General features: G+C 44.3%; 1 protein-coding gene across 1 annotated transcript in view; it reads left to right on the top strand.

Annotated features, from left to right (window-relative positions):
* PELI2 (pellino E3 ubiquitin protein ligase family member 2) overlaps window positions 1-13,885 on the top strand; it is a 79,656-nt gene that overhangs the window by 26,820 nt on the left and 38,951 nt on the right. The gene's annotated exons all lie outside the window — the stretch shown is intronic.

Below are 13,885 nucleotides of genomic sequence, written 5' to 3'. Positions count from 1 at the left end.
GTAAAACATATATTAGCACAGTAATTTCTGGAGGAGAAGCAGTAAATATATTGACATAATATGTTAATGTATAGAACTGTCTAGGTTGAATTTCTGCTAGTGGAGCATATTTCAATCTGGAAAAAGTCATCCTATATCTTATCTCAAACACTTTTTCCTAGAGGCAAAAAGCAAGCAGAATTGTGGCAAAACTGGAAGGGGTTTTGTGTGGTGATGCTCAGGAAAGTGAGTGGTTTGTAAGAGGGGTTCATCACTTTTACCAAAATGCATCTCAAGGGATGGAGAGAACACAGACCATTCTCAGAAATGTGTCGTCTAACTTAGGCTGAGATAAGAGCATTGTTTAATACATAGTATAGGATTGTTTTATAATATGTACACAATCACAGAATGGACTGGGTTGGAAAAGACCTCAGCGATCATCCAGTCCAACCCTTGGTCCAACTCCAGTCCATTGACTAGATCATGGCACTAAGTGCCATGTCCAATCTCAGTTTAAAAACCTCCAGGGCCGATGAGTCCAGCACCTCCCTGGGCAGCCATTCCAATGCCTGACCACTCTCTCTGCACAGAATTGCTTTCTAATCACCAGCTTAAATTTCCCCTGGCAGAGTTGAAGCCCATGGCCCCTTGTCCTATTGCTGACTGCCTGGGAGAAGAGCCCAATCCCCACCTGGCTAGAACTGCCCTTCAGGTAGTTCTAGAGAGTGCTGAGCTCAGTTCTAAGCCTCCTCTTCTCCAGACTAAACAAGCCCAGTACACAGTATATAGTATATACAGTACACAGTGTAGAACTAAATTTATCAAAATACACAATATCAGGGCTTGGGTTTTTTTAGAGATATAAAGGGTGTGTCTAGCACAGGTAAATATTTTAATCCAAAAGTTTCTGTAAGTATTTTTTAGTGTTTGTATTCTCAAAATGAAAGGATTTGTGAGCTCAGCCTTCTTGATGAAATCAACCTTCAAAATCAAAGGGCTGTGGTATATGTTTGTATGTTGATAACTCTGGTCTGTTGCTTAAAATGTAACAAACGAAATGTTTTAGGTAGCTCATGGAAATATCCACATGTTCTCACTGGATAATCTTAAGCATTTGGACTGCAGATAATATTTCAGCATTCGCCTTGTAAAATATTTAAACACCTGGCAGCCACGGCAAGGTATCTGGTTAATGTTCATCCGCTTTGTTATTGTAGTGCAGATAAAATATGTGTGCTGTACAAATTGGTGCCTTTACAAAGATAGCAGTGGGTCTGAGACATTAGAGCCCATCCTCTGAGGACTTGGCTTCAGGTAGCTACGTCGGGTTGAATAGATTCTTTTGCACTTTCTCTGAACCCTTATAAAAGAGCTTTTGTGTATTTATCCTGTTGTCTGGGGCAGGGCTGGTGGCCATGTGCCAAACAGTGATGTGGTGGATTTCAGTTTTCAATGCACAGAAAGCACGTTTACATTTGAAGATGCTTTTGTCGGCTTTTCTGGCATCTTAAACACCAGAGCCTAAATGTGTTTTACTAGGAACGGCTTCTGCATCCAGAAATGTAGACTAATAGAGAAAAGAGTGAGCTGCTTTGTTCTTAGAAAATAACGTGCAACTTGACCTCACAAGTTTTGTTCTGCTTCTCAGCCTTTCAATTTAACTCTTACTTAAGGATGATGAAACAGTGGGAACTTGTGCTACGTGGGATATTAACAAGTTTCCTCTCTTTCCATCCTTCTAACTTTACAGGTGCCAGTTCTGTTTTGTTTGACTTGTCTGCCACTGTGTAAACAGGATCTTCGAGTAGAAAGAAATGGTATTTTCAGCGTACTGATGTGTTTTGGGTGGGGAATTTAGCAGAGGTGGGTAAAGCACTGACTGGCTCTATTCGTTTTGTCTCCCCTGTGGCACGGATGCTGGAATAAGCTGGTTTTGTGCTAATTCCATTAATGCAGCAGCTCAAGAACTGTAACTGCCACCAATTTTCAGTCAATGTGTCAGCCTGAAAACTGCAATAGATCCTAAGAGGATGCTTGTCATGTTCCATTGTCCCTGCTACGCAGGTGTCAAGGGCAGCTGAAGTAGAATGGTTTCAGTAGTAAATTTAGCTAAGCTAATTGCATAGGAATCAGTGCCTTTTGTTCTTTCCACTGGAGTGCTTGTTTTTTGCCATTCTGCCTTCCGGAGATGCCGAAGAAAACATAGAATTATTTGTTGTTCTGAGGGTATATTTGTGGGGAAAGCACTGCGTAAGTCTCAAGCTTTTTCAGAGTATTGTTAAAATGTGTGCATCTCTTCAACATTATACACTTTAAAACCTGTTTTACTAACTCTATGTGTATGCACTATTCCAGGAATTTTCTAGTGTGCCTTGTTTTACACAACTCAGACTACTTGTCTAAGACTTCTTCCCAGTGTTTTCAAAATTGGTGTTACTGTGAGAAAGCAAAATGAAAACTCTTCGGATATCTCTTGTACGTGTGTGCGTAAATATCTTGATATCTTGGGTTGGGAGGGGGGAAGTGTGATACTCTTCCTTAACAACTTATAAGCCTTACTCAAGATTTTAACAATTCCATTTGGAAGACTAGAGAGTTTGTTTCAAAACCACCACATTCCAGAGAGGCCATTCCTTGTGTTGGCTTGGGTCTCATAGTGAGGAGAAAAACTGTCGTCAGTCCTGATCATAATATCTAGAAAACCTTCCTCTGCCTACCAAACCCTTAGGTCTAAGTTTGCTACTAGCTCATCATCACATAATTAAGATTGCTGATTACAGAATTACAGAGTGTTAGGGATTGGAAGGGACCTGGAAAGCTCATCCAGTGCAATCCCCCCATGGAGCAGGAACACCCAGATGAGGTTACACAGGAAGGTGTCCAGGCGGGTTGGAATGTCTGCACAGAAGGAGACTCCACAACCCCCCTGGGCAGCCTGGGCCAGGCTCTGACACCCTCACCAGGAACAAGTTTCTCCTCAAATTTAAGTGGAACCTCCTGTGTTCCAGTTTGAATCCATTATCCCTTGTCCTACCATTGGTTGTCACCAAGAAGAGCCTGGCTCCATCCTCCTGACACTCCCTCAGCTTTCCTCACACAGGAGATGCTCCACTCCCTCCAGCATCTTGGTGGCTGCGCTGGACTCTCTCCAGCAGTTCCCTGTCCTGCTGGAGCTGAGGGGCCACAACTGGACACAATATTCCAGGTGTGGTCTCCCCAGGGCAGAGCAGAGGGGCAGGAGAACTTCTCTGACCTACTGACCACCCCCTTCTAACCCAGCCCAGGTCCCATTGGCTTCCTGGCCACAAGGGCCCAGTTCTGGCTCATGGTCACCCTGCTGTCCCCAGGACCCCCAGGTCCCTTTCCCCTACACTGCTCGCCAACAGGTCATTCTCCAATTTATTCTGGAACCTGGGGTTGCTCCTGCTGAGATGTAAGACTCTACACTTGCCCACACAGGTGGATTTTCATTCCTGTTCCTCCCTCTCCATAGCCATCACTATCTCCTTGTTTGAGGTTGTTAATAGTTGGAGCTCCCCAGTTCCAGATGAGGGGGTTGCTGGCAGCTGGTGTTAACAATGAGGTTACTGGTGGTACTGAGCACTCATGTCATCTCACCTCCCATGACTCTGGGTTTGTATGCATTTAGTTTTCTTTGTTTTCTGATGCTTTAGAATTATTTCAGTTGGTGTGATGGTTAGAATGAAGGAGCTTCGCATGCATTAGGAAGCACCAGTTCTTGATGTTGACCCTTTAGGATGCTCTAAGGCTACTCTGGAAGCATGAATGAAGTCTATTGTGACAGCAAGTACAGTATTTGAGACCTCCCAAAGTATTGGCTCAGTGAGCAAGAGAATACAAGTAGTAAGCACTGAAAGTATTCCTTTCTGGCAAGCGATACATAAACACTTGTATTCCTAATACTGAAGATTGCAAATGTCTTTTGAATTGCTGCAGAGTACAAAACCCACCCCCCTTTGGTACCTTTTTATAGGGGTATGTCTTGGTACTTATTATGTCTGTCTGTCTTGGTATCAAAGTTTTCCTTTAGTAACCTGTGGTAGATAAAGACAATCTATTTTCTCCCCTATGATTCAAGCTGGCTGGGGAAGATCTTTCCAGCTTCAAGTCCAATTACCTGCCGCATCGGCTTCTGCTTTGTGCTATCACAACAGCAGCCTGTGTAGTCACCACCTGAGTTCCTGCAGCTCAAATCGAGTTTCATGCTGCTACTGGAGAAGAACAAAATGCAGCCACAGGAATAATTATTAGGTCGGGGAGAAAGCTGCAATTTGTGCTTTGAGTGACGAGAGAAAATGAAAGTGTAGGATTCTTGTGATTAGTTGTCTGCTGTAGATACTGCGTCTGCTTTGACATACTTTGTGAATTTTGAGTAAAAAGACCAGAGATCCTTTTGGAACTGGCGGGTTTTTGGTGTTTGTGGATGAAAGCTGGAGAGCTCAGCTGCCATCAGGACGGTTCTGTGTCTGTCAGTGGCTTCTTTCTTTCCTACTGGGCTTACTTACAGTGTGATCAGTTCATGGAGCACTAATTTGTTCTGAAGTAACTTAATCACACAGGTACCTTGAGAGTCCTGGGTTCTGCACAGACAGCTTTTTGTTGGCTCATCAGACTGAATCTACTTGAATAATGGTTTCCTCAGTGTAGAGTGTCCTTTTCTTCTATTAAATGAGCATCATTTTAACATGCAAAGTCCCTGTCGCCTTGCCCTCACAAACAGTAGGAAGCCATTAGACCAGAAGAAAATTGTTAGACCAATTTCATGAGTGGGGCTTAATAAATGACAACTGTTACTGCGCAGCTCTCCTTCCTAAGCTTTTGGGACCTATTGAGCAAAAGGTTTTGGAAAATCACTTTACAATGTTTTCTGACAAAATCCAGATGTTTAGTGAAGGAAGGGGAATTAAAAATTGCTGAAGACGACAACAGTTATTTTTTTTATGAGTTAATGTTTTTTGTTTTCATGCTCATGTTTAAACCACATCTGCTGTAAATCGATATTCAGGGCAGATTCTACTTGAATTTGGGTGCCCTTTGAAAGCAGAGGAAGGTGCAGCGAGCACCAGGACTAACGTTAAGCAACTCAGGAGGATTTGGTGCACAAATCTATCAGCTCTCAGCTTCCTTTACCCTGTCAGAAATAACCTGGAGGAGTTCAGTCTTGTGGAAATGGAGAGCCGAGTAAAGTAGAGGCAGTATCTCAACTGAGTTTCAAATGCTGGAGTGTAAGGTCAGACACTGCACACCTTGCCCATCGGGGGATGTCCTCAATTGTTCTAACCACTGGAAAAGGTATTAATATGAGTAGGATTTGTGCTGCAGGCAGCAGAGCCACTTGTTTCACTGCAAGATTACAATTTCACTGCTTTAGCTTCAGGTAGAACAACTTGTTTAAAACTAACTCATTCTAGTTTGTCTGGTTTCTACCTGTTTCCCGACCATTCCTTGGGATTTAGAGTGGAAATTTTAGACCACCTACTGTAGTGGTAAAGCTCTGTCCTCTTACACTTACACTTTTACTCTAATTAGATTCTTAATTGGCTGGAATGGATCTGGTCTTAGAAGTGCACGTCTCCTGCAAGCTGGGCTGGTCTGAGCTTCCGAGGAGAAAACCCCAAACTGGTTTCAGTTGACCATGAGCCAGCACTGGGCCCTGGTGGCCAGGAAGGCCAAAGGTACCTGGGGTGGGTTAGAAGGGGGTGGTCAGTAGGTCAGAGAGGTTCTCCTGCCCCTCTACTCTGCCCTGGGGAGACCACACCGGGAATATTGTGTCCAGTTGTGGCCCCTCAGTTCCAGCAGGACAGGGAACTGCTGGAGAGAGTCCAGCGCAGCCACCAAGATGCTGCAGGGAGTGGAGCATCTCCCGTGTGAGGAAAGGCTGAGGGAGCTGGGGCTCTGGAGCTGGACAAGAGGACACTGAGGGGGGACTCATTCATGGTGATCAATATGGAAAGGGTGAGTGTCAGGAGGATGGAGCCAGGCTCTTCTCGGTGACAACCAATGATAGGACAAGGGATAATGGGTTCAAACTGGAACACAGGAGGTTCCATTTAAATGTGAGAAGAAACTTGTTTCTGGTGAGTGTGTCAGAGCCTGGCCCAGGCTGCCCAGGGAGGTTGTGGAGTCTCCTTCTCTGCAAACATTCCAACCCGCCTGGACACCTTCCTGTGTAACCTCATCTGAGTGTTCCTGCTCCATGGGGGGATTGCACTGGATGAGCTTTCCAGGTCTCTTCCAGCCCCTGACTTTCTGTGATTTTGTGAAGCTGCAAAGATTGAGCATGATATTTCTGTCCATTTGGTGGTACTGCCTTTGGACCTTGAGGATAACGCATCATTGCAAGTTAGCATCACTAAGTGAGAAGAAGAGCTTCCCTAGAATATTAAAAAGTGATGCCAATCTGCTGTTGTGCTCCAGGTTTTTGAGTGGCAGCACAACTAGGAACAGCATGATAACTACAGGGGCTTGTGTACAACTGCTAGAAGAACCTGGGAGTGTTTGCATCTATAAAACAGAAATTCCCAGCTGCCATTTTGGAACCATGGTTCATCATCTCTCTCACAGTGGGTGCTTTATGCAAGTCTGAAGTATGACTTTGACGTTAGCTTTGAGCTTTGAAGCCCCTATAGACAGAGACAGTTGGATTCTAGGCTGTATAGAATGTAGTTTTATAGCACATGTGACACGGCCTGTCCTCGACTGAATCTTGTACCACAGAACTAAAGACAGATGTTATGGCACTAATAAGAGATGAAAGGCAGCGTGCATCTTATTCTTGAGTTACCCTCTTTCAATGAAATGGAATTTGTTGCTAATTATGTGTATATAGGTTGTTTCATCCTCAAAAGTGTGATGACAAGAGGAGCAGGCAACTAGTTTGAGATAACAGCAGAAGCACATACTTCATTAACGTCCAAAAAACCATTGTCTTAAGTGGATGGAATGCTGTGTTTTGGAAAAAGCAGGTAGCATATACTCAGAGCAGTATGGAACAGCTTTTCTGGAACAGAGGAGTTGGAACGGCATCAAAGAGTCGATGAGACTCCTGTGCTCTAAGGCTTTGTTGCGAGGGGCAATTATTTTGCAAACATGGAAAGCGATTCAAGCTTCATGGGCCAACAGTAACTTTTCAAAGAAACAAACAGCTGCTATTCCTGTTTTACAAATTAGAAAATACTTATTTTCCAGAGTGCTTTGAGATTTTGTTGATGGGAAGAACAAAATCTAAATATTTCTCTTTTTGGGAGGCTTTTATGACTACATCTGTAAAATGAGTAATTGTTCATTTAGTGAGGGAGTAGAGCGGTGCCTGACTTGTGAGACTAGAAGATTCTTCTTCCCACCGTTTGTAGGTCTCTTGTCTGAGACGTATTTATCCTTTCTTTTAGATGCAGCACTGCTTTGTTTTGGGATCCTGTTGGTTTGCTCCTACGCAACACCAAAAACCTCAAAGATTTTAAAAGAAAACAGGGAGCACTTTATCAGGATAATCTCTTTTGAAGGGATGTATCCCCAGCAAAGTGCTTATGGTGATGCTGCACTTGCTGAATCCTCCAAGCTCTTGAGTGTTATCTGTGCTTGGTGGTCATAAGAACAATTTGGAACTCTGTAGCACTGTGGCTTTGTTTCTACAGGATTATTATCTTCTTTTTTTGATCATCTCATGAGCTGTCCTTCCATGAAAACAAGCTTGTCTAGCCATTGGGTCTACATCAGAGCTTGTACTTATGTGACCTCCATGCAGGACTGTGTGTGTTGTGTACAGACTTGTCTTTAAATTCTAAATATGTCTCTTGTCCATAGTGATTCTGCCGGTACTTCAGGAAGTTCTGGACTCTGCAGATGCTGGATGTGAGATAATGCATGTGATAATATATGCTTTGGCCTTCTGAGTTCAGGAACAGTAGATGCCTATCGCTTTGACTTGAGGAAGCTCATTAAAGGCCCAGCTCTGCCAACTTGCTTGGGTTTCTTTCAGCATCATATTGGTCTGAGCTCAGAGTTGTCTCTCCTACGCTGAGTTCACAGTCAGGGAATGATGGATGCTTTCTCCTCTGTTGATATCAGTCCCTGTCAAGCTGAAAAACTGTGGATTTGGCACACTGAAGTCAGATTTGTATATTCATTCCCCCTGGAGCACTCACTCCAGTGACCACTGGCCTGGCATTTGGTTGCTCACGGGAAAGGGACCAATGTCTTAACAGTGATCTGTCTAGGGCTGGGATTATCTCAAGTGTTGTGCTTTCAGCCTTGGATCTTCACAACTACCACTTCTGTGGTTCCAGAGTTTTCTCTGGGAACCATTCCTGTTTTCTAAGTTTAAGTTACTGAGACATATTTTTCTTTCTCTTTTGCCCTAACCCAGGCTGGGAGGAGTGGCTGACACTGGAAGCTGTGCTGCCATCCAGAGACCTGGGCAGGCCGGAGAGTTGTGCGGGGAGAAATTTAATGAAATATAACAAGGGCAAGTGTAAAGTATTGCATGTGGGCAGGAACAACCTCAGGTTCCAGTATAAGTTGGGGAATGACCTGTTGGAGAGCAGTGTAGGGGAAAGGGACCTGGGGGTCCTGGAGGACAGCAGGATGACCATGAGCCAGCACTGGGCCCTTGTGGCCAGGAAGCCAATGGTACCTGGGGTGGGTTAGAAGGGGGTGGTCAGTAGGTCAGAGAGGTTCTCCTGCCCCTCTGCTCTGCCCTGGGGAGACCACACCTGGAATATCGTGTCCAGTTGTGGCCCCTCAGTTCCAGCAGGACAGGGAAGTGCTGGAGAGAGTCCAGCGCAGCCACCAAGATGCTGAAGGGAGTGGAGCATCTCCCGTGTGAGGAAAGGCTGAGGAAGCTGGGGCTCTGGAGCTGGACAAGAGGAGACTGAGAGGCGATCTTATTAATGTTTACAAATATATAAAAGGTGAGTGTCAGGAGGATGGAGCCAGGCTCTTCTCGGTGACAACCAATGGTAGGACAAGCGGCAGTGGGTTCAAACTGTAACATAACAGGTTCCACTTAAATTTGAGAAGAAACTTCTTCCCGGTGAGGGTGTCAGAGCCTGGCCCAGGCTGCCCAGGGAGGTTGTGGAGTCTCCTTCTGTGCAGACATTCCAACCTGCCTGGACACCTTCCTGTGTAACCTCATCTGGGTGTTCCTGCTCCATGGGGGGATTGCACTGGATGAGCTTTCCAGGGCCCTTCCAACCCCTCATATTCTGGGATTCTGTGAGAAGCAAATGTAGGTTTGACCTATTTATATTTCTTTTGTGGCTCCCGTGAGACAAAAACTTCAGTTCCAGAGCCTGTTGTGAGTTACCTGTAGCTGTGCAATTCTATTTCTCTGTCTTAACTCACTGGAGACTTGGATGGCAAAGCACTCCCCATTTGTAGATTGAGTAGCTCTTATGTCTAAACCAGTTCTGCTCACATTCAGTCAGGGGTCTTGTTCTTGAGCAGCGGAATCTGAAAAGAACATGAAGCTTTGCTGGTGATATAAACCACATTCTATGCTTGTTCTGCAGCAAGGCAAACTTCTGGTTTTGTTGTTTGTTAATCTCAAATCTCACTTAAGTTTAGCTGAAGAGGTGCTTTCTTTTGTAGGGTTTCTTTCAAGAATTAGGACCTTGTTGAACCAGAGCGTAGATGTTTATGTTGTGGGTGATCAGGTTGTTTCTGAACCTGTAGCAAATTGCTTGTTCTCTGCCTCTTTCAGGAATTCTGTAAAGAAACTATTCTTTGGGTAGCAGTTACAGCCTCTGGGGATTTGACCTGCTGTTCCTATCTCCAGACAGTGCTCCTTCTTAATTTCAGCTGAATGACTTTATTCCACCTTTTCCTTCCTTAAGTTATGTGTCTTCTTGAATGAGTTGTGCTGTCTTCTCATAATGACAGGGCTAAATTCTCAGGCCCAGCATCTCCCCATCTCTACCACAAATGACCAAAGGTTTGGTGATATTCTCCTGGCTGTGTTAAGACCTCTTGTCTGTCTCTTGTTTTAAGATGACTAGACCATTCCTAAGGAATGGTTCAACTCTTAAGACTTGTCTTTAGTTACATGTCACCAGCATAATACAGCTTTATGGCTGAAATATGTCGATGCTGGAGGGTGTACGTAGCATGAAAGAGGTTGGTCTCTTCTCCTAAGTAGCAAGTGATAGGACAAGAGGAAGCGGCCTCAAGTTGCGCCAGGGGAGGTTTAGATTGGAAATTAGGAAAAAATTCTTCACAGCAAGGGTTGTTGGTCATTGGAACAGGCTGCCCAGGGTGGTGGTGGAGTCACCATCCCTGGAGGGGTTTAAAAGGCATTTAGATGAGGTTCTTAGGGACATGGGTTAGTGCCAGAGTTGGGTTATGGTTGGACTCAATGATCCTGAGGGCGTCTTCCAACTGAAATGATTCTATGAAAGGAGATGATGTGATTGAGAGAAGGTGAGGGAGGGATGTGTTTTCTGTACTGGAGGTATTAGAGTGCTTGGGGAATGTTATTAAAACAAAACTTATTTGTACTGCATGAATGCAAAAAAAAAGTGTGTGAATGGTCAAAAGATCTTCAACAATCATGGATTGATTTTTCTAGTTTGTACATTTGATGCTACTGCACTTTATATATGCAAACCTTACTAATTTTAAGTTCTCTATAAAGCAATTTTGGAGGAAATATTGAATAGGACAGCGGCTGCCAAACCCACAAAAACTGAAAGGAGATTTGACAGGAGCTTTAGAGGGTCTTTGTGGGTTACTGACTGCTGCCCATCATATAATGCCATTTACTATTGTAAACTTCAGACGATAGACCACTGTGTGAGACGGGTAGAAGTTTTTCACTCCTCCCTGTTTTCTTATGCTACCGTTTGGTTTTCTACACCATCTTCTCTCTGCTTCAGCCCACCAGAGGATGTTGTGTTCCTGGAGGTCAGCGCTTTGGTGGTCCAGGTGGGAGGCAGGAACAGAACTGACCTCTCTTCAGCATGGGCAGCTGCTCCGATTTTGCTCCAAATGCAAAAAACTGCCCTTGGAAAGCTGGATTGGGAAATTCTAATAGCTTTAAGTGTTCCTCCTGACTCGTCCCTCCCCCTCAAAGCTTTCTCACATCTTACTGTTTGGTGTTGTGTCACAGAAATTGCCTCTGTTGCTGCTTGAGTGTGACAACTCAACTCCAAGTCAAAACACAAATGTTTGCAGTTTTGTTGAAGAGGCAGCCAGTGTTAAATAACTTAAAATATCACTCCGTTATGATCTTGACTGTTACTGGGAAGGTCTAACTCTAGTTTTCTTGGTTAAAAATATCTTGGTTATTTAGTGTTGTCTAATATCTTAGTATCTTTGTACTCCAGTAGCAGATAGTGCTGGAGTTGAGGATGTTACTGTGTCATTATGTGATGTGTATAAAACCAGGGCTCTTCCTGAGGAAACTTTTATTTTTTTTCTGGAAATAATAGAAAATTATTTCATAAAGGAAAAAAGAATATCTGTTTGACTTCCTCGGTATATGTGAATTTACCCAAGGTCTCAAGTAGATTGTGAAAAGATCAGGCTATGGAGTTGTCCTGGTTTTGTTAAAGAACAAGTTTCTCTTCTAGTGAATTTGCCTGTCAGCTAAAGCTTCATATCAGCTGCATTTTCCTGGATAACCAGATACATGTTTTGGTAGACATAGCAATGGAATGTGAAGTTATTGATAAGCATGGATGGACATCTCGTGAGAGAGGCAACGAGAAACAGGTGACTAAGAAACCGGCCAACTATATATAACATCCCATTCACGTGATACTTCATATAAAAGTGGGAGATCACGAGGATCTCGTCCCTTTTCCTTATGGTGACATTAGGAGAGGACCTTGCAAGTCGTCCCTGCCAACTGAGGCCAGTGAGAGACTGACTCCAGCTCTGGTTGGCTGCAGAGTCCAGTCCAGGACTTCGGCTGCCGGCTCTGCAGTTGCTGAGACTTTCAAGATTGGTTTTGTATATTTTGTATTATTTTCTCTATTTTAATCAGTAGCATTAGTAAAACGTTTTTAATTTTTCCAGCTCTCTTCTCTCTGTCCTTCTGTCCCTCCCGATTGCCTGTGCTGAGTGGGAAGAGGGGAGAGAGAGGGGCAAAAAGGGGAAGAGGAGGTTAACAGAGGTTAACAATACATCTACCAGGGTTTTATTGTCACCCTGCAATCCAAACCCTCAACAGGAGTTAAGGTAGCTCCATTCATTAATTCAGAGCTTTTCCAGTTGTTTTTTTGTCCAATACATATCCAATGTACATGTTCAGATGATGAAATGTATGTTTTACAGATATTTTTCCAATCTAGTTTTATGGCTTTTGCCATGCAAATATTTTAGGGATTGGGGAAAAAAGGCTTTCCAATCACTATTTAAAGGATACTGGATTTTTTAGAGAGAGAATTCATAGCTTTAGATGAGTGGATATAAAACTTGTTGCAGTACAATTTGGGTACCGAGTTAATGCAATAAGTCTAAACAGGAGTATATGTTCTATACCTTGTACTTTGTTCCAGTATTGGATGCTGGACAAGTACGTCTTTACAGTCCATTATTAAAATCCTTTGGCAGAATGTTCTTCCTGTTTGCTGGGCTATTTCATTCCAGACTAAGTTCAGGAGGCTTTTTCCCGGAGAGTGGGTGTGAGGAACATCCACAAATCCTGACAGATCAGGCTGCACCTCCCTTGCAAACCTCTGTCAAATCCAAGCTTTATTTCTAATCCTTCGTGCTCTAAGATTAAATCTCCCTCTATACCAGGATCTACATGCTTCCTGCTCTCCTGTCTGCTATTTGCTGTAGCTCCAGTTTTCCTCATTTTGTGAACTCTTGATATGGAACACTAGATAATGCATTGGAAAGTCGACATCTGTGCGATGGTGGTGAAGCAGTGGCATTGTATCCCTTGAGTCCATCATTTCAGGGAGGGATTCCCCTCCCTGCAATCTCCTCTTCTCTCCAGATGAAGATGTACTTGCTAAGATGAAAAAATGTGGCCCCAGTGTAGGGGAAAGGGACCTGTGGGTCCTGGGGACAGCAGGGTGACCGTGAGCCAGCACTGGGCCCTTGTGGCCAGGAAGGCCAGTGGTAGCTGGGGTGGGTTAGAAGGGGGTGGTCAGTAGGTCAGAGAGGTTCTCCTGCCCCTCTGCTCTGCCCTGGGGAGACCACACCTGGAATCTTGTGTCCAGTTGTGGCCCCTCAGTTCCAGCAGGACAGGGAACTGCTGGAGAGAGTCCAGCGCAGCCACCAAGATGCTGAAGGGAGTGGAGCATCTCCCGTGTGAGGAAAGGCTGAGGGAGCTGGGGCTCTGGAGCTGGACAAGAGGAGACTGAGGGGGGACTCATTCCTGGGGATCAATATGGAAAGAGTGAGTGTCAGGAGGATGGAGCCAGGCTCTTCTGGGTGACAACCAGTGATAGGACCAGAGGCAGTGGGTTCAAACTGGAACACAAGTGGTTCTACTTAAATTTGAGAAGAAACTTGTTCATGGTGGGGGTGGCAGAGCCTGGCCCAGGCTGCCCAGGGAAGTTGTGGAGTATCTTAATGACTGATGTAGATCAGCTGAAGATGACTTCTGAAGGAACTCTAGCAAGTTCTGGGTGCAGTGGATGTTTGTCATTTTTGGAACCTTCTCTAATCTGTTGACCTTCAATAAATTTTCAGCCAAAAGCTGAAGGAGTGCCTGCTGAGTCATTTTTTCAGTATGCCTGCCAAGGTTTAGATGTTCTTTGTTTTGAAGTCAAGGAAGCTTTCTGCAAGGAAATGTCATACCCAAAATAATCTGTTAATTGTCCAGAGCTCTGCTCATATTTAGGGCTGGCTTTATTAGCCCTGAATGCTGTCTTAAAGGCAGCACTTTCTTGGCTTTCACTTGCCAACTTGTGAATGGAGTTATCAGTAC

This window comes from Nesoenas mayeri, assembly GCF_963082525.1.
Source record: "Nesoenas mayeri genome assembly, chromosome: 5".
Lineage (NCBI taxonomy): Eukaryota > Metazoa > Chordata > Aves > Columbiformes > Columbidae > Nesoenas > Nesoenas mayeri.
Note: the sequence above shows the minus strand (reverse complement) of the source record. Positions and strands in the feature narration are given on the sequence as shown.